Source organism: Lutra lutra, chromosome 17 (genome assembly GCF_902655055.1).
Source record: "Lutra lutra chromosome 17, mLutLut1.2, whole genome shotgun sequence".
Classification (NCBI taxonomy): Eukaryota; Metazoa; Chordata; class Mammalia; order Carnivora; family Mustelidae; genus Lutra; species Lutra lutra.
Window position 1 is genome coordinate 25,159,091 of NC_062294.1, and position 26,568 is coordinate 25,185,658.

The window sequence follows — 26,568 nt, forward strand, 5'->3', positions numbered from 1 at the left end:
ACAATGTATTGCACTCAATATTCTGCAATCTGTACCAATAATTCAGCCAAACTCACATGTTGTTCCTCCTTCCCTACCCACTCCTGCAGAGTGGAATAACAGTGACTTACTTTGAAATTTTCTTGAATACGATGCCATTAGCCTATACTACAGGGAACTCTTTCATGGAATTCACCATAGTTATTTCAAGTTTGATAAGAACATTGTCGAAAATGCTGTTCATTATATTATACAGCGTCTTTCTTGAGACCTCTCAAGACAATATCCCACCTCTTTTGACCATCTCTTCCTGAATAGTTCATTTGTTTTGATAGTCCGATATGTCATCAATGCCTAACCTATCATATTCCTTCCAAGTCAGCTGCTGAAAATCTCAGAAACAACAGTAACTGTATAAAACTTGTATTAAACTGAACTTGTATTTTGTCCTATTTCTGGTTCGATTTTAGATTCCTAGTCTTGTTATTTTTCTACTTTCTCACCTATTTCTAATTATGTTGCTTTGATGTATTTTAAATATCCTCATAAGCTATCTTAAATCCTTTTCAGAACAAAGTGAGGAATAAATAAATAAAACTATGAGCAATTTCACATGTGCAGAATAAGATGGGAGGGTGAATATTCATAATATAAAATTAGGTTTTCTTTAAATAGAGTCTGTGTCAAATAAATTGGGCTTTTTACCTTTCTCTTGGCTTGGACGCCACCTCTTCTTTTCTCATTAACTTAGTGAAACCCTTATTTTACATCTTTCTCTTGTAACTATCCCAATGCTGATTAAATAGTAGATATTTTGTCTCTGTCTACTTAGAATCAATGTACCCCTGAAAATTAAATGATCTTTCTAAAACATCACAAATTCGCCTACTCAGAGGTTCAGCACAATCTTGGATAACAAGAGAAACTCTAAGAATGACACTATGTTTGATGTCCGCATATTTTTGATTGGGCCAATGATGAGGAATGACAAGCATAGAGAAGAATTTAAGCTGAATAAATGGTTTAGCTAATTAAAGTCTGGAGGGTTGGGGATGTGGGGGTGTGGCCAGGAGGGGAGAGTAATACTTGCACAGGCCTGAAATGAAAAAGAAGCAAGGAGACCAGCCCTTCCTTCCTTCCTTCCTTTCTTCTTTCCTTCCTTCCTTCCCTTCTTCTTTCCTTCCTTATTAATTATGGAAACAGAATTGAAGAATTCAGAATATAATTATTCTTTGGAGTTCTACTTCATTTGACCAGTATTGACAATAAATGTGGGTAATTATATTTCCCATAATTTTATTGTATTGCTGGGAAGGCATTTTCTATGGCTTTTCACTTATTAAAGCATTTTTAGCAGTTATATTCTCTGGGCACATAGAACATTGCTCATGCATCCATTATAAAAATAAAACTATTGCCATCTCTTTATCTGTTTGCATTTGTCCTATCTATTAGGTTCCGAATGCCCTGAGGTCCAACCTTTTCCTTATTCATCCTTATCCAAACAGTGCCCAGCTTGAGCTAAGCCGCTACTGAATACCATAAATAATTTACTCAAAATAGTCCCTGTTTTTCAAAGATTACACTTGGGGAAAAAAAAGAAACCAGTCAGGCAATAAAACAACTAAGGAAGAAACGCGTGCTAAAATGGTGATGGTGAAGTCTGTAAGAGCATCTCCAAATGAGAGAATTGTGCGGGAAAACATCATCCAGAAGCCTTCATTGGAGGAGATGGGATATGGACTGGAATAGAGTATTTAGAGAAAAGGGAACAGAGAATCTATTTTCATTCAATGCCTGCTGTGTTCCCTTCATGCATCAAGCCCTGTAGTAACCATCAAGAATACACTCCAATGAGACAGACTGAGTCAGAGCTGACAGGTGAGTGGGTATATAAAGAAGCAACCAGGTAACAAAAAAATAGTATAATGACAGCTACTGTGGAGGGATTACAGCATCCTTTAGGAATATGTGGGAAGGATTTCAATGTGGAGACAAGCACAGGTTTCCTTGAGTAACTAACTGCTCAGTGGAGATCTGTAGATAAGGAGTTAGCAGCATAAAGATGGTCAGTGGCGTCTGTTGAGGGTGGGGGCAGTGGTGGGGAAAAGGAGGTTGTACAAAAAAAAAGAAAAAAACACAAAAAACAACAGAAGACCGGCAAAAGATGAGGTTGAAAATGGAAACAGCCAGAACATAAGGACTTTACAAGCCCTATAAGAGTTTATCCGAGGAACAACAGTTAACAATTGAAAGACTGTGAGCAAAACAACACAGTTAAAAATAAAATAACAATAATGATAATAGACACAGTCAAGTACAGAAGAATTTGAATACATTAAGTTGCCCAGAGTCGAGATAACATTATTTGGAGTTCTATGAAATTAGTAAAGTGGAATTTGATTTTTTTTTTATTTTTTTTATTTTTTTTTATTTTTTATTTTTTTCAGCATAACAGTATTCATTATTTTTGCACCACACCCAGTGCTCCATGCAATCCGTGCCCTCTACAATACCCACCACCTGGTGCCCCCAACCTCCCACCCCCCACCCCTTCAAAATTCTCAGATCGTTTTTCAGAGTCCATAGTCTCTCATGGTTCACCTCCCCTTCCAATTTCCCTCAACTCCCTTCTCCTCTCCATCTCCCCTTGTCCTCCATGCTATTTGTTATGCTCCACAAATAAGTGAAACCATATGATAATTGACTCTCTCTGCTTGACTTATTTCACTCAGCATAATCTCTTCCAGTCCCGTCCATGTTGCTACAAAACTTGGGGATTCATCCTTTCTTTCTTTCTTTTTTTTTTTTTTTTTACAGCTTTATAAACATATATTTTTATCCCCAGGGGTACAGGTCTGCGAATCGCCAGGTTTACACACTTCACTACACTCACCATAGCACATACCCTCCCCGATATCCATAACCCCACCCCCTCTCCCAACCCCCTCCCCCCATCAACCCTCAGTTTGTTTTGTGAGATTAAGAGTCACTTATGGTTTGTCTCCCTCCCAATCCCATCTTGTTTCATTTACTCTTCTCCTACCCCCTCGACCCCCCATGTTGCATCTCCTCTCCCTCATATCAGGGAGATCATATGATAGTTGTCTTTCTCCGATTGACTTATTTCGCTAAGCATGATACCCTCTAGTTCCATCCACGTCGTCGCAAATGGCAAGATTTCATTTCTTTTGATGGCTGCATAGTATTCCATTGTGTATATATACCACATCTTCTTTATCCATTCGTCTGTAGATGGACATCTAGGTTCTTTCCATAGTTTGGCTATTGTAGACATTGCTGCTATAAACATTCGCGTGCACGTGCCCCTTCGGATCACTATGTTTGTATCTTTAGGGTAAATACCCAGCAATGCAATTGCAGGGTCATAGGGTAGTTCTATTTTCAACATTTTGAGGAACCTCCATGCTGTTTTCCAGAGTGGTTGCACCAGCTTGCATTCCCACCAACAGTGTAGGAGGGTTCCCCTTTCTCCGCATCCTCGCCAGCATCTGTCATTTCCTGACTTGTTCATTTTAGCCATTCTGACTGGTGTGAGGTGATATCTCATGGTGGTTTTGATTTGTATTTCCCTGATGCCGAGTGATATGGAGCACTTTTTCATGTGTCTGTTGGCCATCTGGATGTCTTCTTTGCAGAAATGTCTGTTCATGTCCTCTGCCCATTTCTTGATTGGATTCTTTGTTCTTTGGGTGTTGAGTTTGCTAAGTTCTTTATAGATTTTGGACACTAGCCCTTTATCTGATATGCCATTTGCAAATATCTTCTCCCATTCTGTCAGTTGTCTTTTGGTTTTGTTCACTGTTTCCTTTGCTGTGCAAAAGCTTTTGATCTTGATAAAATCCCAAAAGCTCATTTTTGCCCTTGCTTCCCTTGCCTTTGGTGATGTTCCTAGGAAGATGTTGCTGCGGCTGACGTCGAAGAGGTTGCTGCCTGTGTTTTCCTCGAGGATTTTGATGGATTCCTTTCTCACATTGAGATCCTTCATCCATTTTGAGTCTATTTTCGTGTGTGGTGTAAGGAAATGATCCAATTTCATTTTTCTGCATGTGGCTGTCCAATTTTCCCAACACCATTTATTGAAGAGGCTGTCTTTGTTCCATTGGACATTCTTTCCTGCTTTGTCGAAGATGAGTTGACCATAGAGTTGAGGGTCCATTTCTGGGCTCTCTATTCTGTTCCATTGATCTATGTGTCTGTTTTTGTGCCAGTACCATGCTGTCTTGAGGATGACAGCTTTGTAATAGAGCTTGAAGTCCGGAATTGTGATGCCACCAACTTTGGCTTTCTTTTTCAATATTCCTTTGGCTATTCGAGGTCTTTTCTGGTTCCATATAAATTTTAGGATTATTTGTTCCATTTCTTTGAAAAAAATGGATGTTACTTTGATAGGAATTGCATTAAATGTGTAGATTGCTTTAGGTAGCATAGACATTTTCACAATATTTATTCTTCCAATCCAGGAGCATGGAACATTTTTCCATTTCTTTGTGTCTTCCTCAATTTCTTTCATGAGTACTTTATAGTTTTCTGAGTATAGATTCTTAGTCTCTTTGGTTAGGTTTATTCCTAGGTATCTTATAGTTTTGGGTGCAATTGTAAATGGGATGGAAGTAAAGTGGAATTTGATTTTGAAAGACTTTGAGAGATAAGTTAAGTACTTCAACCTCTCACCGAAAGAATCTAGAGATCTGTGGCTTGTTCATTAGCCAAGAGAGGCGAGTGTATGCTTCATGAACAAATTATCCCCTTGATCTGAGGCACTTAACAAAACACATGTCTACTTTTTATTTTATTTCTACTTTATCATATGTTTTTTCATGTTCTGGGCAAGCGACTCAGGTGGACCCAGGCTCTCCATCTTGGAGACATATCATCTAAATAAGAGACAGATGGAGGGTAGGATGAAGGTGTCAAGAGTTAGCCTTGAGTACAGGAAAGAAAAAAAAAATGTAGAGAGATTGATTAGAAGCAAGATATTATCCAGAGACTATGCAAAACAACACAAGTGCGAGACGGCAGGGGTCTGACCCTGGGACGGAGCATACACAGAATGGGAAGGGTACAGATTCTTACCAATATACAAAATTGATTCAACAATACACTGAAATTAGCAAGTTTGCTAAACAAGCTGTGTTTTAGCACATCCTGATTTGCTTTTTTAAAAAATATATGCAGCTTTCTTGAGATAGATTTCTGTCCAATGAATCAAATGCCCATTTTCTGAAATGACTAAATGTCAAAACAGATGCTTCCTATGAATGGGAAGTTGGGGAGGATGGAATGAGTCTACTGGAGCGCAGCAGCCCAAAGCACCTCAGAAATGAAAGTTTGAGGGTCCAGCCGCCATGAACAACTATGTAGCATGTATAATGCGCTAAAAGCTTTTTGCTCTGTGGGAAACAGTAATTAGAGAGGCCAGTCTGAAAACGTACTTTTGGGAGATTTGGGAGCCCTAGTCCTTGAAGGGAAGATTTACTGTAGGAGATTTTACAATTTATCCAGTTTTGGATGTGATGTATGAGTCACAAGGGTAATAAACTTCAAATAGGTTGAAGTAAAGTTAAGTACTTCCCAGTATCTTCTATTAATTATCTGTGAAAGAGAAGAAAGAAAATTAATGCAGAGACATAAGCTGGTCTTTGAACAAAGGGGGTTATGTTTTACTGTGATGGTTTCAGCTATCATCCTTTTCAAAATGGGTAAAAGGATCAAGAAATATTTAAGCAGATTTAAATTATAAAGAGAGCAATGTTACCAATAGCTTAAATGTTACATATACTAAGAAGGAAGTATGACAAGTTAACATATATACGAAAAGACCCAGTGTAAGGTCTGGAAAAATGTCTTGCTAATCATAAGCACTGAGAGGGCTTATCCAAATAGGAGTATTTACATTCTGTCAATGGCTAGAAAATACATTTATGTCACGATTTTTTAAAAGGAAATTTTTAAAAGGAATTTTAAAAAAAATTTTTAAAAAGGAATGCATGTTTTCAGTCATGACATAAGTATTCATAATTTCCATATATTTATAAATGATAAAAAAAAACCCACAGCAAAAGAAAACTAGAACTTAGAAAATCACTACAGCATTGTTTGAAACAGTGAAATATGGAAATAACTGAAACATATTAACTGGGAATGGATAATTGTAATGTAACATATCCACACAATAGAATATGAGGCAGCAGTTACATAAACCAAAGAGATCTATATGTATCATTAAATATCAGTACACACTAGAGAAGTCAATTGAGGGGAAGAGACCTCATTTCACTCAAGTACTTACAGTGTAGGAGACAGAAAATTAAGTGTTTGGCTATGATACAGTGTGGTATCGGTCACAGAAGCATGCCAGGGATACACTATGGTAGCACAGCAGGGGAAAGGTACAAGAAAGATATAGAGGTGCAGTAAGTGAACTGAGTCTTGAAAGGTGAGTATGGACATGTTGACAAGGTCTTGTATAGGCTTTCAAATGCTTTCAGTTGTACCTCTTAATGTCAGTACCTGGTCGGTGACCAAGCTGACACAGGTGGAATGGACAGCACCTTGCTCAGTCCCACGCTACCGCACCATTATGCCTGCCCACCCACCAGCACCTTCTCTGACACTTCCAGATGTGATGTGGGCACTTACACAGAAGAAACCCAGAAGGGCAGTGAGTAACCCCCACGGGTCCATACCTGACAATGGAGGCTAGGAGCCAGTGATAAATATCGTTTCTTTCCATCCATTGGGCAGACAATTTGAGAACAGACACAGGTAAGTGAGGAGAAAATGATAGTACTTTGAACTATCTGCAAATAATTCACTTTTTTTGAGCCTAGAGTGTAAGTTGTGGTGTGATAAGAGACTTTCCAGGGTACTAGATCATGAAGGGCCTTGTGTAACACAAAATGAGGCTAGGAGTCGACCTCATCAGCATGGGATTACTGTTGAATAGCTTAAATCTGTAGGACCCTATGAAATGTTTAATTTAAAAGAAAGAAAACTTTAATAGTTATATAGAGGTGAATTTGAAGGTGATATGTCCGAAGAAGAAAGATGAGTTAGACTCAACAATTCATGGTTTAGAAAAGAAGTAATTAAACCTTCTAAAAATACTCATTTAAAGATAGACTATTGGATATAAAGACAAATTAGAAGAATACACTGATAGTACGTATAATATTAAGGATATGGAAAGAATTTATATTATCATTCTTGTTTTTGTTACTTAAAAGTTGTGAGAAACTCAAATGAAAAGATCCAGTTTTGTAGGAGATACAAACATACGTAAGCACATACGTACATATGTAAGTTTGAAGTAGAAGTACCCAACAGATGTTCTGGTTAAGATTTCAAGTAGGCAGATACAAATAATGCAGTGCTGGCCTGCAGGAGAGAATTCTTCTTTGGAAATATGTATTAGGGTATGGTTGCATTTCACTCCTGACATGCAGTTTGACCAGATAGAAATGCCTCTTGGAAAGAGTACATCAAGGGAGAAGAGAAGCTGGACATGGGGGAAATAATGAGGATTTCCAACTAGGTGAATAATGGAAGAGGAATCCACGGTTAAGTCTCAGAATGCATAATCAGAAGGTAAGAAAAGAACCACAGGGAAAAGAATGGTGTGTTAAAGAAGTTCTTTAAAGAAGGTCAGAAAGTTCTAAGCAACCCAAAGAACTCAAGGTCATCTCAAGGTCATCTAAAATAAAGACTGGAAATTATTTACCAAACTATACCAAGAGGAGGTAATCGGCAACATGAGTGAAGATGGTTTTAGGGTAAGAACCAACACTTAGGAAGCCAGATTACAAGAAGTTGAAACACCTGGGTAAGGAAGGGTACATAGTGAGTGTAGACTCGTTTTAGGTAGAGCATAAGGACAATAGAAGAGCCAAGACCAGGCCCCATTACACTTTAACTGAAAATTCTTATACAGTTGAAGCCACATTTGTAAAACACTTGTTGTTAAATGTAACAACAACAACAAAAAAAGGTCTGATTGGACTGGAAATAAGAATGCCTTTCCTACTATTAGAAACTGGTGGTAAAAAGTCTAACTGAAATATTCAGATACAGTAAACATAGTCTTTTAAATGAATGTGCAAAACTTTCTGCCCTTTAATCTTAAACCTTCTACCTAATTTCACCTGCAAGGAGAAAATATGCACAACCTAAAGGCAACATTTATTTTTATCAATCACAATCTGTAATTACTATATACAAGTAAATTTTTGTTTGCTTCCTTGCTTGCTTCAGGAAACACATGGAAATGCAAACAGAGAGATGAAAGAATGTGATAACTATTGAAGAAGCGAGGAGGTAATGCACTTTTTTTTTTTTTTTAACCCTCAAGCCAAATAGTCAATATATTCAGAATGTACCTTAGAGGGAAGAAAACTGTTCTCAGGCATCAGATAATCTGAGATTTATTTAAATAACTTAACTGCTTAGTACAAAATCATTGATTTTCAAAAGAAAATCAAGGAAAAACTCTGTTTATGTATTTTTTTAAAACCAAATTGCGGCCCCAGGGCTCTGCTCAACTCAGGCCATAGGTTTAGCATTCTTCTGGCTTGGTACCAGCTAATTGGCTCCAGGATTCACATGCATTAAAAAAGGAAGAAAGCCTGTAAGTGAGATGGTATTTTAGGGGAAAAAAATTAAATCATGTGATTGAGTAATGGTACAGCACAACTGCATTTTATTCTGTGCTGGAGTAAGAGTTCAGCACTGCAGCTAAAGGCTGAATATTTGGACAAAGGCAGCTTTAGCCTAAGACCGTTCCTACCTCGGGGAATTTCTATCTGTCAGATGATGGGCAGACCCTTCATGCCATCATTCTGTGGAAGATATCACCAATATCATCATGAGATACATGAAGATACATCTATAAAAGGCAGTATGGTAAAAATTAATATGGTAATGTGATGTTGCAATTTATAAGAAATACATTCCTCATAAGTACTTGGTCTTTTTCCACTGTTCCTGATTCCAAGCTCCCAAAACCTTTGGAATTTCCTGTGATAAGGGCAATTAAAGTGCCTGGGTGGCTCAGTTGTTAAGCGCCTACCTTTGGCTCAGGTCATGATCCCAGGGTCCTGGGATAGAGCCGTGCATGGCTCCCTGCTCAGCGGGAAGCTTACTTTTCTCTTTCTCACTCCCCCTGCTTGTGTTCTCTCTCTCACTGTCTTTCTCTGTCAAATAAATAATTAAAAATTTTTTAAAATAAATAAAAAATAAAGTGTCTTTTGTTATGTTGATGAAGGTGACTTTGGACCTCACCCAAGGGCAGAGTCTGGTTGCCAGGAGACCCAACCATCTGATCAGAGAGCTAGACATTTTGGTAGCACACCCAGACCTCCCAGGAGGGGACAGGAGCTAGGGGTTAAATCTATTGCCAATGGCCAATAATTTAGTCAATCATGCCCATGCTATGAAGCCTCCATAAAAACCCAGAGGACAAATTTTTAAAAGTTTCCAGGTTGGTGAACACTTGGCAGTGTGGGGACAGTGGGACATCCAGAGAGAGCCTGGAAGTTCTGTGCCCTTTCCCCCAGACCTCAGTCACCCAGTGTGTTTCTCTAATTGTTGATTCACATCCTTTGTCATATCCTTTAATAAACTGGTAAACGTGTCAGGGTTCAATGAGTTCCGCGAGTGGCTCTTGAAAATTAAAAGAACCCAAGGAGGAGGTCATTGGAGCTTTCCATTTGTAGCAGGCCAGTCAGTAGCACAAGGAACAAACAGCCTGGGGCTTGTAACTGGCCTCTGAATGGTGGGGGCATGGGAGAGATGGGTCTCATAGAATTGAACCCTTAACCGGTGAAATCTGATGCTATCTCTGGGGGTGGGGGGTATCAGAATTGAGTTGAAATCTCAGATACCCTGCTGGTATCTGAGACTTGCTTGGTGTTCTATGTTGGGGAGCCACTACCTCTGCCCATGTTAGAACTGGGTCCAGGGACCCTAAAAGCGGTACTGTTCATCTTTATAAATCTGGCGGTGGTAGGGAAGTGGTAGTGGTGGTGATCCATGCACCAACTTTAAATTGGCATCTGGATTCTAGCACAAGTGGTGACATGATATCAGGGTTGAATTAGAACTACCTTTTTGAAGTTATACATATTATTTTATAAACTTTTTTTTTTAAGATTTTATTTATTTATTTGACAGAGAGAGATCACAAGCAGGCAGAGAGGCAGGCAGAGAGAGAGGAGGAAGCAGGCTCCCTGCTGAGCAGAGAGCCCGATGTGGGACTCGATCCCAGCACCCTGAGATCATGACCTGAGCCGAAGGCAGCGGCTCAACCCACTGAGCCACCCAGGCGCCCTATTTTATAAACATTTTATAATTCAAATTCTACAATGATTTCATAATTCCTTCAAGAAAAGTACAACTAGCATATAATCAATCACCTTTAGGCTCTGGCTCTGTTTGCTCTCTATACTTCATATATTGCAGACGTTTGTGGAACTACAAGGAAACAGTTAAAACTGTGTATCATGCTTCTCCCTCCTGAGCCTGTCTGGATTTTCTGCACTGGAATTACTGTGTCTCTTTCTTTCTCTCTCTCTCTCTTTTTTTTAATTGAGAGAGAGAGAGAGAGCGTGTGCTCAGGTGAGTGACAGGGGAGGGGGTAAGGGGAGGTGCAGAGAGAGAATCTCAAGCAGGCTCAGTGCAGAGCCCAACACACAGCTCAATTTCAAGACCCTGAGATCATGAACTGAATCAAGAGTCAGACACTTAACCAACTGAGCCACTCAGGTGCCTCTCTGTGTCTCCTTTCTAAGAGCCATTCAGCCCTGCCTGCTGGTTGGCGTTGACCAAGTGAGCTACTTTTGCATCAGAGATAGCTGCTATTTCTAGTGGCCCCAAGGTCAAAGGCATTAGTTACCATCACTGATGCTTTGTCTCTTAACACAAGGTTTCTTCAGCCTTCTCTGATGGAGGAATCAGATTGGATTTGGCAAGGCATTCAGTGTCCTACAGTGCTCAACGTAGTGCCCAGGTCAGTCATAACTAAACCTGTGGAGACTTGGATTTTCCCAATATCTGCCCATAGAGACCAGGAGACATAACCCAGAAGTGAGTTGGAGTTAATGATTGACTATTTGGGGTTTGTGGACCTAAATCCAATGTGTATGTATTGAGGGAGGGGTGATGTGAGAAGAGAGGGTGCTTCCCCATACCAACACGGGCAGGGTGTCTGAGAGTTCAACTCAATTCTGACACTATCTACCAGTAAATAGCATCAGATTCCACAGTTAAAGGGTACAGTACCACCAGACTGCCCTTCTCACCTTCTACTTCGGAGGCCAGTGGCAAGCACATCACCTGAGCTTCTGACCTACTGGCTATTGATTGTAGGTTCCAACAATATCCTCCAATACAGGATGCCAATTGAATGTCCTGGTTGTTACGTGTACTTCTGATTGACTGGCTATAGATCACAGGTTCCTACAGATCCCTCCTTCGGTTCAGTTAATTTGCTAGAGCAGGTCACAGATCTCGGAAACATCTTACTTCCTAGATTGCCAGTTTATTAAAAAAGGGTATAGCTGAGGAATTTCCACAAAGAAGAGATGCAAAGGGCAAGGTATGCAGGAAGGGGCACAGAGCTTTGATGCCCTCTCCAGGCACACCTACCCTCCACACAGCTCCATGTGTTCATCAGCCTGATGGCTTTCTGAACCTGGGTTTTTGGGGTTTTACAGAGGCTGTGTGACATTATCATGATTGATTAAATCATTAATCTCCAGTCACTCTCTCCTCTCCGAAGGCCAGTTGGGGTGGAATTTAAATCACTTGGTGGGTTCCCTGGCAACCAGTCCCCATCCTTAGGTTACCTAAGACTTGGCCAGAAGTGGGGAAAAAGACCAAATATACATTTCCTATTTCAAATCACAATATCACAACAATGTATGAAACAAACTGATCAGTAAAAGAGCAGAAAAAAGATGGAGGGTCATAGAAGTTCCATGTGGCTTCTACCCATGTCCACTCGGACTAAACTACTGAGTTTTCTAAGTGAAGCTATGCATCACTTTACATTTTCTTCCTACTTCCTTTTTCTCACGCCCCTTTCCCCCTAGCTCATACTCCTTGGGATAAAGTGTTTTTTACTCCTCAATCTCATTTTTCCTAGAGAATGAGGACTGAGATGTCAACTCACTTTCCATGTCTTAGCTTTGACAGCAGCTTCAGAAAGAAGTCAGACTGAATTCTGAAATGTGGGTTAGAAGTGTTTCCAGATCCCAAGCATGTAGGCCTCTCCCCCAAATGTGTAAGTGTTTCTTCCATGTGACCCTATGTTACTTCTATGTGCTTGTGACACTTATAATATGAATCATGCTGTACTACCACTGTATATAAAGGGAAGGAGAATTTGCTATCACAAACCTGAAAAATGAGTAGAGGTTCCCCTTTGTAGGAGACATTTACATTTTGAAATGAAATCTCCATCCTCTCCCACACCTCCTTATCTGATATCTCTTCTTATAGAGTCTAAGTTCCTTGTAGACTTAGAGAATGCTTCTCTAGTATATCACCAGTGTTGAAAACTCTACCTATTATGAATTCCTGAATGAATGAATAAGTAAATACTCATTTTTCAGTAGTGTCAGACTTTGGATAAATACTGGCTTACATGAATAACTAAGTGAGAGATGACTACATCATTGCAAACCGTCTGAACCATGCCTAAAACAAAATAGTTCACAGAGAGTAAGGTCTGAAAAGAACAGCAGAGAGAGTCTAAACACTGCTGCCCAAATCCCCTCTCCCCAAGACACATATATGTACCTAAAAAAGCCCAGACACAAACACCTAGTTGGGTATAGCACAAAATGGAGCGTCACAAATAAATTTTAAAAAAGGAGAAAAGAAAGAAAAATTTGTAGGGGAGGAAAACTTTTCTCTTCTTCCAAGTTACTTGGTTGGCCTAATAATTAAATTGACATAGATCACCAGGAAGAAAACAAATTTAATCTTGTACATACAGAGTTTATAAAAATAAGAGACTCAAAGAAGTGACCGAAGGAAGAATCTTTAATACTTTTTAGACAAAGAAATAATAAATTTCTAAAGAATCGACAAGACAAAGAAGTTTGGGCTTAGGGTAGTAAATTAGTGAACAAGTAACAAGGTTTGTTTATACATCCTTCTTAGCCCTGAATGCCCTATCTCTGGTGATAGGGAAGCCTTCTACCCTCCTGGTACAGGAAGTGTACCTTTCACATGGGAGATTAATTTCCTGCTTTCAGCAGGGACAAAAGAGGTCAGAGTTTCCTTCTTACACCAGCCATTTCTTAAGTATCTTTAACTCACAATAATTAGTATGTGTAAGTGGTATATCTTGGAGTGGTCTATTTTGCTCCCCTTCAGATTCATAGAGAAAGAAAAGAAAAAAATAAGAAAGAGAGTAGGGAAAGGTGGAAGGGAGGAAGGGAGGAATGAGGGAAGGAAAGAAGGAAAGAAAGAAAGAAGGAAGGAAGGGGTGGGAGGGAAGAAGGAGAGATGAGAGGAAGAAGGAAGGAAAGGGGAGAAATGGGAAGAAAGAGAAAGCATTAGATGGGAGAGAAAGGATGTGTAGCAACCCACTCAAGTCTTTGCAATCATAAAGGTCACAGGTGAAGACTGATTCTACCAGGCTGTAAGCCAAGGCGTTCTGACCACCCTAAATGTCTCTCCATTAACCACACTAGCCAACTTTCTTTTCTGAGTTATTCAGAGCTAAAAGGGAATGTGTTTCTTACAGAAAATAAGCAGTAAAAATATTTTCAAAGGGAGATGGTTTGGAAGAAAGAAGTACAGCAGAATAGAAAACTGACACAATTGTGACTATGAGTTTTTCAAAACCATTATTGTAGGGACACCTGTATGGCTCAGTCACTTAAGCGTCCAACTCTTGACTTCAGCTGGGGTCATAGTCTCAGGGTGGTGAGACTGAGCCCCACGTCAGGCTCTGCACTCAGCAGGGAGTCTGCTTGAGATTCTCTCTCCTTTTGCCCCTCCCTCCTCTGTAAAAAATATATAAATCTTTAAAAAAAACAAAACTTTTGTAGATCTATTTCCATTGCCACCCCAATTAAGAATTTTGCATACCCTGGTCCACGTGGGTGGCTCGTTGGTTAAGCATCTGCCTTCAGCTTGGGTTGTGATCCCAGGGTCCTGGGATTGAGCCTCACGTCAGGCTCCATTCTCAGTGAGGGAATCCGCTTCTCCCTCTCTTTCTCCCTGCTCATGCTCTCTCTCTCTCTCCCTCAAATAAATAAATAAAATCTTTTACAGAATCATGCATACATCAATTTTTAACTAACCTCCACTTTCACAGGACAGAAGATTAATTATAACATCATGCCACCATGTCCCACTCCCCTGTCATCTCCTTACCAGAGTAAATGAACACTAAACTTAATCTCAGATTACAATCAGAAACAAAATATACCAGCAACATCTTCCTTTAAGACAGGACACAAAGTAGGGATTTAGGTAGTGTTGGGAGATGTTAATAATGAGTTTTCCTCCTGTTTACCTAAATAAATCATCTATGAAATTTTTAAAGAATATTTATACCAAGAGCCGGATCCTGAGACACTACCCTTCATTCTGCCACTTTTCATCTTATTTTTATTGTACATATGCTTGCATGGACACCTTACTTTAAAAATACAATCGCTCAATATTTTCATTATGTTTTGAGCTCAATTAGTTTCTCCAAATCTCTGTGGACATTTAAGTAGTTTAACTTCATCCAATTTAGCACCTTCCTAATAAAAGAAAATTGACCTTAAAGTAGATCTGCATTGACATCTCAGGGGAAGCAAAGGAAATTTTATAAAAATTTATTTTATCCTCATTAATAGCAAGCCTGGAACATGGAATCCATGTGAATTTTTGAAAACAGCAAATTTCCAGAATCCTTACACACAAAGTAAGCACTAATCAGAAAATCCTTTCTTCTCTGCTGTGTCTCTGTGGGCATCATAAGAGGTAGGTATTTATTATTATTGATGTTTATTTGTTTGCCTTTCTATATCTCTGGCTAATTATAACCATCACCTCCATTGATAACTTGGCACAGAAAAACTGGAACAAAGAATAATTTTCTTAGAAGATAATCTCACTGTAGTATTATAGAGTAGTTTGGTAGTAACACTCAGATATGGTCTTATGTTAGGTTTCCTTTCTGGAGATAGTTGTGCTAAACTATGGAAGAATTGCAATTAAAAAAAAAAAATCACCAGCATGCTTTCTCCAGACTTTTCCCTCATGTCCTTTGAAATGGGGAACTTTATAAGGGGTCTAAGAACACCATTTTACTGAATTTTACTGAAGGCCCTTAGAACTGGCACAGACTGGAATGCCTACTCATGCTTCAAGACTACTCTTGGATGACAAATCCTTTATGAACTCTTCCATCCGTCCCCCTTCCCACTCAAAATTAGTCATGCTTTCTATTTCCTTATTTGTTACTTATTTGACCATTTGAGGAATATGTAAATAGAATAGGCAACAGACTGAAATTAGTGCTAAATTTCTGTTTAAATTAGGATGCTTCATGTAGAAGGCACTGGAGTTTATTCAGACTTCCATTCCCTATTTAAATTGAAGTCATTTGAAAAATTGGCCTCTCCCTTCATTTTTTTCCCTCATTATGTATGGGAAAATCAGAACCTCCATATCATTATCAACTTCCTAGCTGTGTTAGAGAAATTTGGGTGAAACGTTTTTTGAAAGAAAAAAAAAAATGAACTCAGATCTCTATAACTGAAAATCATTCAAAAATTGTCTTACTATTATGCACATACATAAGTATGCACCTATACATGAATCCAGTATCAATATCTTAATGAATCAAGCCAAAGGGGGAGGGGGTATAAATCAAATAACTTAGCTTATCAAATATAAAATTGTTAAACTAGCTTAACTGACTCATTTTCACTACAGAAACAGATGCACAAAGATGAAATTGTTTCAGTTCATTGATAAGGAGTCAGGATTATAAAAGTAACCAATATATTGGCACAAAGTGGGCTTAGCAAGTTGCAAAGCTACACAAGATATTTTGACACCTTTGTCTCATTTGATCTCAACCCAGTTAAACTCTTGTGCAAATTGTAACATGAGAAAAATCTCTAAGGAAAAGATTGGATTATCAGTTTTCTAGAAACTTTAGAAGATAATACAACCATTGGTAGCTCTTGGGTGAATTACCCAAACTAGTGATTCAACAAAAAGTTCTATTTCTGGGGCACCTGGGTGGCTCAGTCAGTTAAGGGTCTGCCTTCAGCTCGGGTCATGATCCCAGGGTCCTGGGATCGAGCCCCATGTCGGGCTCCCTGCTCGGCGGGAAGCTGGCTTCTCCCTCTGCCACTCCTCCTGCTTGTGTTCCCTCTCTCACTGTGTCTCTCTGTCAAGTAAATAAATAAAATCTTAAAAGAAAAAGTTCTATTTCTTATGCTTATCAGAATTGCAGAACTGTTCTAAGATCTACATTCTGCTAGAAAGAATGGTTTTCTACCATTGGCTCCATAGAAATTTGCAGCCTATAAGATTTTTTACTTTATCTGTGGCGTTTCATGTTTAGAGAATCCTCCCCTTTTTAATCTAAAGCACATTATGACTCTAGTATTAAAATAAAGATACAGTAAACAGATGTAGATACCTGTAGATAAATAATGTGAATACATAAGACTATATAAATTAGATAAAAGAGACACAGTGCGCTTATGGTAAATAGCTACCTGACAGTTTTGAGACATGATTTCCCTAGAAGAAATATAATTTTATTTGCAAAGAAGGTGAATGTAGATCTTATCAAAAAGATATAATTCTAAAAAGATAAAAGAGAGGGTTGAAGAACTTGACTACCCTGAACATAGTTTTTCTTATTTGTTTGTTTTTTGTTTTGGAAGTCCCATTCTCTGTAACGTGTAAGGCATTCACCCCGTTCTACCTGTCTGTCTTTGTCAATGAAACAAACGAAACTGCATACTTCCGTCAAACAGGAAAAACTTCAAAAAGGAAATTAACATTTCAAACAGAGGAAAGGGGAAGTGTTTACTGAGACTTGAGTTTGAATTATTCCTATTTTGTGATCTGTGCGTTCCATTGTGGGATACAGAGGCTTGCTGAGAGACTATGGGACACCTGTTGGGACACCTGTCCCCAGAGCTGTGGGCAGTGATTCATCAACCTCCACAGTGAAGCCTTCCATGACTCAGAATCGAATGACATGTCTGCCGTAATTTCTGGTTCACAGTTTTGCTTTGGGAATATAGGTTTTAGCCTTCAATGAAGTGGAGGCTTAGAAAAAGCAAACTTTCTCTTGTAAATGTAGACTCTGAAACTGCTGCTCAACGTATCATCAGCCTAAACATTTTTATCCAACCCTCGAAGGTGGGGATTCTTCTTAGCAACTAAGAAAAAGAGTCCATAAATATTTATTTCCTCGTATAGCCATTTATCACAAGTCTCCTCCACCAGAATTTACATGGGGTTTCTAAAGTTATGCAGCTTGTCTTAGTCATCTTGGAACCGTCAGAAACGAGAAAAGTAGGTGTTCAAAAATACTTGTTCAATGAACGACATGATTATCTGCAAAGCATCAGTGTGAACATCTCTAGGGATACTGTAGCTGCGTCAAGGAGGACAATAGTGCATTTTCAACATGAACAGGGTTGTGGGAGGGCAATCACAAATTCATAAAGGAGTGGCTGTAAAATCACTATCAGGATTTATGAGGTGTGGGTTGGACCGAGTGTTTCAGAAATCATCCTGTGAAAGTATATGATGTCTGTATACTTTCGGTTGTAAAGTATGGAAGCATGAATGCACCACACAAGCGGAATGATTTCCAACCCTTAGAATAGCGATTTTCACAAACCAGGAGGGAATATATTTTGGCCAGCCCAGGGGAACATTAACCATCTCATATGGTAAATATAAAAGTCCCAACAGCTTTGAAAAGAAACAAAAGCAATCTTATTATTCCCCCTTCTGTAATTCTAGAAATGAATATCTCTGTAAGGAAATAAATGCTAGTGAAATGCATCTTTTCCCCCTGAAAATTCCATGTAGACAGTTAAAAGTGGTATTGAATTGTTTACCCAAATCAATATTTTATATTGAAAACATAAGCAGCTTTGCTTGGGATGTTACCATTTAATATGAAATGACTTCTGATAGGGAAATATGACTGTTATTTAGTAATATTTTAATGTAACTTTCTATTTTGGGAAGAATGCATTCTCATAATTCAGGAAGACCAATGTCTCCTTTTTTTCCCCCCACTATATAATATTTAGGTTTTTCCCTCTTACTGAGGATGCTTTATGAAGATCTAGAAAATTTATTTACTGGCTTCCAAACTGTCCAGGCAAATAAAGTCAAGAAGATTTAGGGACATAGTGTATATTTTGTCAGGATTTCACTTCACTGTGATCTATGCCCTCCAGAAAGATCTGACATCTAATACTAGAAAACACCTAGGTTCTTGCTCTTACTAATGTCTGCTGATCTTTGCTAGTATTTCCTTAAAACTACATAAAAAAAAAACTCTTAAAAACTCAGAAATTTTAGATTTGCCAATGGCTATAAACTTCAGCTGTATCTTCCAACAATTTGATCTTATGTGGGATTGCTTAATTGTTGCTCCCTTCTATATAATATAGTCATTTTCCAGAAATAGCACATGTCCCAAGTGAATATGGCCATGGCTGAATGAGGTTTGCTGCACATTAATAACTTTTATTTTTCAAGTACAGTGTCAGTCTTGACTTCTAAGAACCACAGAGTGGAGTGTCATGAAAGTGAATAACTATTGGCATAAACTAACTATGTTTTAAAATCTATAAAATACATTGCAGTTGGAAATATAAAATAGAAAGTTATCATCACTGAGGCCAATGATAGACCTTTTCAAACTTTATTAACATGATTAGGATTCAAAATTAGATATAATTAAATTAATAATTGAATCTTTTGCTTAATTTTAAGAATAAACCTTTAATAAAATCAGTATGCATTCTAATTGTTTATTTACACAATATTAATATTCAGACAGAAGGATCACTAAAGCATAGTTAATTAAATATAAATTAATGTGGTGGAATATTTAATTATCTTTTCTACACCTCACGACTAATGATTATGTAAATGCCTTGCATTTAATCTTGTTGCCAGGAAATTAACTTAATGGCCTTCAACAAATGAACATTTTGTATGCATTACAGGACACTTTATCTAAATTTTAACAGCATGGTATTAGTTTCAGATAATAACATGATTACACAATTTAAAATGTAAATGTATACAATACTTTTGCCCCTCCCCCTACCTTTTTTTACAAAGAGGAGGCTAAAACTGTTCACAGGTCACTCAATAACTAATTTTTTTAAGTGTGAAAAGTTTCTTTCTTAATCATAGAGAAAGCCTGGTCCTTTTAAGGGAAACGCTTCAAAAGAAAAAGCCAAGTCCCTTTGCAATGGACAGTTAAATCAATGATTTCACACAACACCACCTTTAAAAGTAAATCACTTTGTGTGTCACAGGATGGCAGGGACATCAGCCCTCTAAGTGATTTCTCCAAGCTGTGGGGATTTTCTGAAGTGCCAACACTTTGGGATATGTTCACACAGCCTTGGGACTTACAGCCCTCTCAAGAAATCAAAGCCCCAGATTAATTACAAGTCTCATCAGATATCACTAAAAATATGGATAGCAGAGATTTAATTTTTCAGAGTGAGATCCTTTCTTGAACTGTCTCAGCGAATAGACACTCCAATATATAAATGAATACAAATGACTCCCTCCTACACTGGATGGAAGATCTCATATAAGGGAAGCTAGGCAGATGGGTAGGCAGGCATCTCTCATTTCATGAACTATAGTAGATGTTCTTGATGGCCCTTATGTAACTCCTTGTTCCTACCACTTCAGAGCACACCAGCCCAACTGCTAACTGACAGCACCAGCATTTCGGTTCCTAAGGATGATTTGCCACCAAAGTCCACTTCGCTGGTCTAATTCTCTCCCGTCCAGCAGCTCTCAATCAACGAATAAAGTTGATATATTAATGACTTGCTTTCCCCTTGAGTGACATCATTTTGAAGCATGTGTTTTTAACTGACTCCCAGAGTTTCCTATTGGAATTAAGTTCTAGTCATCCACTGAAAGTAGTTTGATAATGCACCCTTTATCGACTTCTCTATTTTACTTCCCAACACCCTCACCAGTGTTTATTTCACTCTCAAATAAATTCCTTGCATTTATATCTTTACTCAGCCTCTGTTTCTGGGGAAATCCAAGCGAAGATGTTAAGTCTGTTTGCTGGTGAGAGAATGCAGTGAGGCAAAGAATTGAGATCAGGATATTACAAAGCAGCATTAGGATTAGTGAAGATTCAAGAATGTCCAGGTTTATCAGATCACAACCACTCTTCCCTCGCGAAGTCTCTGAAGGAGAGGTATAGAGAAATAATAACTATTAAGATAGCTAATATTTGAGGACTGATTATATATCCGACATTTTTAAATGCCTTACATGTATTATCTCATTCCGTTCTTGAGAACTCCACAATGTACATGCTATTATAATTCCTCCAGGTTTAGTGGCTTATAACAACAGCTAGTTTATTAAATCTCATGATTTTGTCAGTTAAGCATTCAGGCAAGTCCATGTTGAATGATTTCCCTGTTCCTCATGACCTTGATGGAGGTCACACATTTGTACTCAGCTGAAAGACAGGCTGGTCTAGGGGTCCAAAGGGGTCCCATTCACTCATCTGGTACATTGGTAAGAATGGCTAGAAGGCTGGGCTCATTTGGGACTGCCAACCAGAGCACCTATACCTGGTTCTTCCAGCAGAGTGGTCTCATAATAGTGTGACATTTTACATGATAGCTCAGGGCTCCCAGAGAGAGAGTTTCAAGAGGAAGAAGTATAAGTTGCCAGTCCCATTAGGTCTGGACCTAGAAACTGGCACTGCATCACTCCCATTGCACTCTTTTGGTCAAAAGTTACTCCTAAGTTTCAAGGGGAAGGGCAGCAAATTTCTAGTCATCTTTAATCTTCCATAATAGGTTAAGTAGTTTGCCTGAGTAATTAGTAGAGTGAGGATTTCAACACAGAAAGATTATCCCCAATGTCTTCACTCTTATGCACTATGCTTTGTTTCCTCTTTAGAACAGAGAATAAGAAATGGAAATCAATAGTGTTTTATTAATATCTGAGGCTTTGTATCCACACTCCAACTCAAAGAATTCTTTTAGTTTGAACCATAGGTAGACTCATGTTTCCTATACTAGGTAAGAATAATAACATAGGGAGGATTGCCTGGTACATAGTAAATACTAAATTACAGAATCACTTTTTTGTAAAGTATTTATTCCAAACATAAAGCAGAGTTATATCTTGTGGAAAACACAAAATATAACTCTAATTTTCAGATAATATCCTTCCTTGCACTCATATTGAGACTTTGTTTCAGATATAGGAAATGTCTGCCTTCTACCATGCAACAATAGATTTCAAATTTCAGATATTCTGATGAACATGCAGCTACCCTTTTCATGTCTTTTATACAAGGGCTAATCAATATGATATACATATATAAGCACATTCAAAACTCAGTTATTGAGGATGAGTCTAATTTTTAATGGATATTGTGTTCCCCATGAGTTATGTATTCACACCAAGAAAGCATTCTCTTACCAGCTGAGGTATCCTATGAAAGAAGCCATCTTTCCCTAGAACCTGCCTGTTCCATCATCTGATGTCTTTAGGTTCTAGAGCCAGACATCTCATCTCTTTCTATTTCAAGGCCCTTTCTATATCATGAACATATTCCTTAAGTTTCCATTTCGACTTAGAGGGACATTTCCCTCATTTGCAAAAAAAGAGATGGGTGCCAGATTCTGAAATCCATAAATCTTTTCATACATTTATTTGGGTTATTTATGATTAGCCATAACTAAGCAAGTCTCAGGAGTGTTGGCTTCTGGAGTGCTAGGTTTGCAATTTTAAACATATAGCATTTTTTTTTAAGATTTTATTTATTTATTTGACAGAGAGAGATCACAAGTAGACAGAGAGGCAGGCAGAGAGAGAGAGAGGGAAGCAGGCTCCCTGCTGAGGAGAGAGCCCAATGCGGGACTCGATCCCAGGACCCTGAGATCATGACCTGAGCCGAAGGCAGTGGCTTAACCCACTGAGCCACCCAGGCACCCCTAAACATATAGTATTAATGGCAAACAATTTTCACTATTAGGGAAAGATAAAGTAACTTATGCTTATTTTTTAAATGATGGCTTTGACTTGCTATCTTATTGTTGCTGTTGCTATTTAGTGAGTTTTCATCATAGAATATGTATGTATTGTAATTAATATATTAAATATTCTTGGTCATTTTCCTATAGTCTATATGAGATATAGTCCATATAAAGACTCTAAGTCAAAACACAAAAAGGAAGTGTCCTCTAATTTTTATTTATTCACAAAATATTCTAAAACCATTAGAGTCATCTATTATATCCTGATGTGTAGGAAAATTTAAGTCTTACAACTTGGGGATGGTTTATTCTTAATGGTTAACTATTCTAGTTAGTAAGAAAGAGGAAAATTATAACTCCCTTTGGTTATATTTTTCTTTTAGCATACAAATATTATTTCACAGCTGAATCTCTGTGCTGAAGGAAACTGAAACTTTCAACTCCATGCAAGAATTACCCATTTAACTTTCATCTGTATGAAACTAAGTTTATACATAAGACATTTCTACATATTCCCTCTCTAAGCAAAGCTGGAAATATTGAGAAGGTAGGCATCCCTCCTGCCCTCACTCCAAAAGCAAGAACCAAAGAAAAACCAGGCAAAAAAAAAAGATTATATAATTTTTAAGAATTCCAACTTATTTCAGATCTGATTTTCTTGATGATAATCCCTCATGAGATTTGAAGTCTTTTACATTTTCCTCTATGACTCCCTATTGATACTTTAAAATATCCCTATTATTTTCAAAAGAGGAATTTCATGACTAGGAATAAGTAATTTCCAAGTTTTAAAGCTGCCTAAATTCAACTCAGGAGGAAACAAAAGAAGGAGAGAGAGAAAGAAAAGGGGTCACCTGGATGGCTCATTTGGTTAAGCACCCGACTCTTGGTTTTGGCTCATGAACTCATGGGTCCTGGGATCGAGCACTGAGTCGGGCTCCACACTCAGTGCAGAGTCTGCTTAAAGATTCTCTCCTTCTGCCCCCCCATCCCAATTTTCTCTGTCTTTTTCTCAAATAAATAAATAAATAAATCTTTAAAAAAAGAGAAAAGGAAAAGAAGAAAACAACAGCAAGACGTGCGACTACACACACACACACAAATATACACACACACAACTATGGTACAGCCATGCATTATTAGATTATGCAGCTATTAAAATGACATACATGTGGAGTATGTTTTTAACAACACAGGTCAATGCAGATGCTCTATATAAAGGGAAATGTAGGAAAAACTGTGACTATATTATATTCCTCACTTTATAAAAAATATATTTATTTATATGTAACTGTACTATATATTTATATGTAGTTGTATAAGCACACTTTGTGGGTGATGCAGTTATTACTGATATATTTTCCATAATTTATCATATTACAAGAATCTTCCAAATATATAAAAATTGAAGTTGTATTTTGTGATTTTAAAAATAAACTGTGGTATCCAATGCAAATGAAGAAAAGTAAGTTGACTCTGAATAACAATTGCTTAGTATTTCCACCTACCCCTTCATATCTTCTCCTCACCCTTTTCCATCCTGTTCTGTGCTACAAAAGTTTGAAATATATGGACTATATTGACTATTCCCTTAACCCTCTGCCTTCCAGTAGGTTAGGCCATTGGGAAAGATGGCAAGAGACTAGTACAATAAAATGAGACCAGGGCCCAGATATATACCTGGCCAAAGAGGAGCAATGGTTATGTTACACCACTGAATTCTTGGCTCCTGCCACGTGGCCCTCTTGTACAATTCTCTCAGGGATCTAGTAATGATTCCCTTTCTTGACTCTTCAGGCTTCAGCAGTAATGGTTCCCCCTGTTCTAGCCTTGAGCTGTTTTACCATGTCTTGTCATTTTCTTTTTACTCTGCCACTGCCTTTGCAAATAGTCCATTAGCTTTCTTCAAGTATATATTTGACAATGGCAATCCATTTCCTGCTGTGACTGTGAAAAATATAGTGAGCTTCATGTTTGTACTCGTTCATTTCTTGCAGGACTAAACATGCTTACAAAGGAACTTTGAGCTTCACAGAGGTATACAGTCATTTCCTTCATGAGCACATTTTCCAGGGATCATGGGTATGTCTGAATGGTATAATGTACAAGTTCCAATGCACTTAAAGTTAAATACATGATAGAGGAAATTTTTTTAAAAAATGAAATTTTGAGTCTACTCATGAACTTATTTTCAAGATTAATCTCCATGTTCTCTTGGAAGAAATTATTTAATTTAGAGCTCTTTGTTATAACTTCAACATGAAGTGCTTCTTGGGTCATAGTATGGATGCTGTACTAGTAGAAAACAAATAATTCCTTCCAGATGGATAAAATATTGTTCAGTTTCTTGCAACTTATATTTGATTTGTCTCCAGCAGCCCACCTTCTTAGGCACTGGGGAGAATATTAGGAATAAAAACAGCCATGGGCCTCTTTCATGATGTTCACATTGTAGAGAGATAGGTGAACATATCAACACAAAGGAAGTACAAAAACAGAACATGTGCTTTAAAAACAAGGAACAGGGGCGCCTGGGTGGCTCAGTGGGTTGAGCTGCTGCCTTCGGCTCGGGTCATGGTCTCGGGGTCCTGGGATCGAGTCCTGCATGGGGCTCTCTGCTCGGCGGGGAGCCTGCTTCCCTTCCTCTCTCTCTCTGCCTGCCTCTCTGCCTACTTGTGATCTCTCTCTCTGTCAAATAAATAAATTAAAAAAAAAATCTTTTAAAAAGGTGTTTAAAAACAAGGAACAGGCATATATGTGAAACTTTATAGCAAGGGGACTTGACTTACATGCAGTGGTCAGGAAAGACATTCTTAAGAAAATATAAATTACACTTAACACTTCCTCACCATGTAAAGATGTGCAGGGACCAAAAGAGGCTTTTGGAGAGGTTTCTAAATATGAAAGCCTACGGAAAATGTGCAGAGTTGACTTTGCTGGAACAGACATGGTGAATTTCAAAAAGTACAAGCAGAACAGAGAGGTTGGATCACCAAGACTTGTGGGAGGGCAGGAGTGGTGGAAATGATGGGCCGTGGGTGAACACGGTACCAAGCCACACAGAACCAAGCTTAAATATTTCATTTCCTGACAGGTGGACAGCCTTTGAAATATTCTAGAGGATATTAAACAAGAAAGATCTGATTTGAATGCCCATCCTGAATATGCTGGATGGGTTTCCTAAGCAACCACAGTTTTGTTTTGTTTTTTTAAATCTGTAAAGTGGATCTCTCTCAGACTATAAATAAATGAGGTGAAATCCAGACTCCTTATGGAAATGAACAAATATTAATAAGGAACACAAGTCATCAGGGGTAGGGTAACACACGCTTCAATTTTCTTTTTTTTTCTTTTTTTTTTTTAAAGATTTTTTTATTTATTTGACAGACAGAGATCACAAGTAGTCAGAGAGGCAGGCAGAGAGAGAGAGGGGGAAGTAGGCTCCCTGCCGAGCAGAGAGCCTGATGCGGGGCTCGATCCAAGGACCACTGGGATCATGACCTGAGCTGAAGGCAGAGGCTTTAACCCACTGAGCCATGCAGGCGCCCCTCAATTTTCTTTTTGAAACGGGTGCTGCCCAATCAGTTTATTCTGTTGAAAGTGTGTGGGGTGTGTGGGGTGGTGTGTGTGTCTGTGCGCACACAGGTGTTTCACAAACAACTCAAATGTTTTACAGCACCAAGTAGCTTCATACTCACTTTATCTATTTAACTTCAAAGAGCTTATTACCCAGAGAAGCTAATTTTAGGACAAACAAAAGCAAGTCCTATCTCGTCAATAAATTCCTGGTTCTCATTACCATAAGAATTTGGTATTGGCACTGAATTGCAACAATAAAATGATGCTTTCCTATCCCATTTATATTTGTGAAAAGTTGGTCAGGAAAAGGCATCAAAAATACTTCTATTCAATTTTGAGATGTTTCCAATTTATTTTTGGGTTAGTTTTGGCATAGAGTGATGGTTTTTAAGGAATTCATTCATTTTACCTAAATCTAAAACTTAGCTGGAATCAAATTATTTATCATATCATCTTATTATCATGTTGGTATGTTACATACTTGGTAATTGGGAGACTTTTCTCCTTTTGGTTTTTTTTTTTTTTCCCTTTTTTGACTTCCCAGTGGTGATTGTGATATTCATCTTTATCATAATCTCTTCCTACAAAGTAATGCAGAGACCATATGCAGATCACCACTACTAATAACAATAGTAAAATGAAAGTAATATTTATGGAATATGATGATATCATGGTTAAACATATTGCTATTAAGTAGTATCTTTGATATGAAAAATATAAC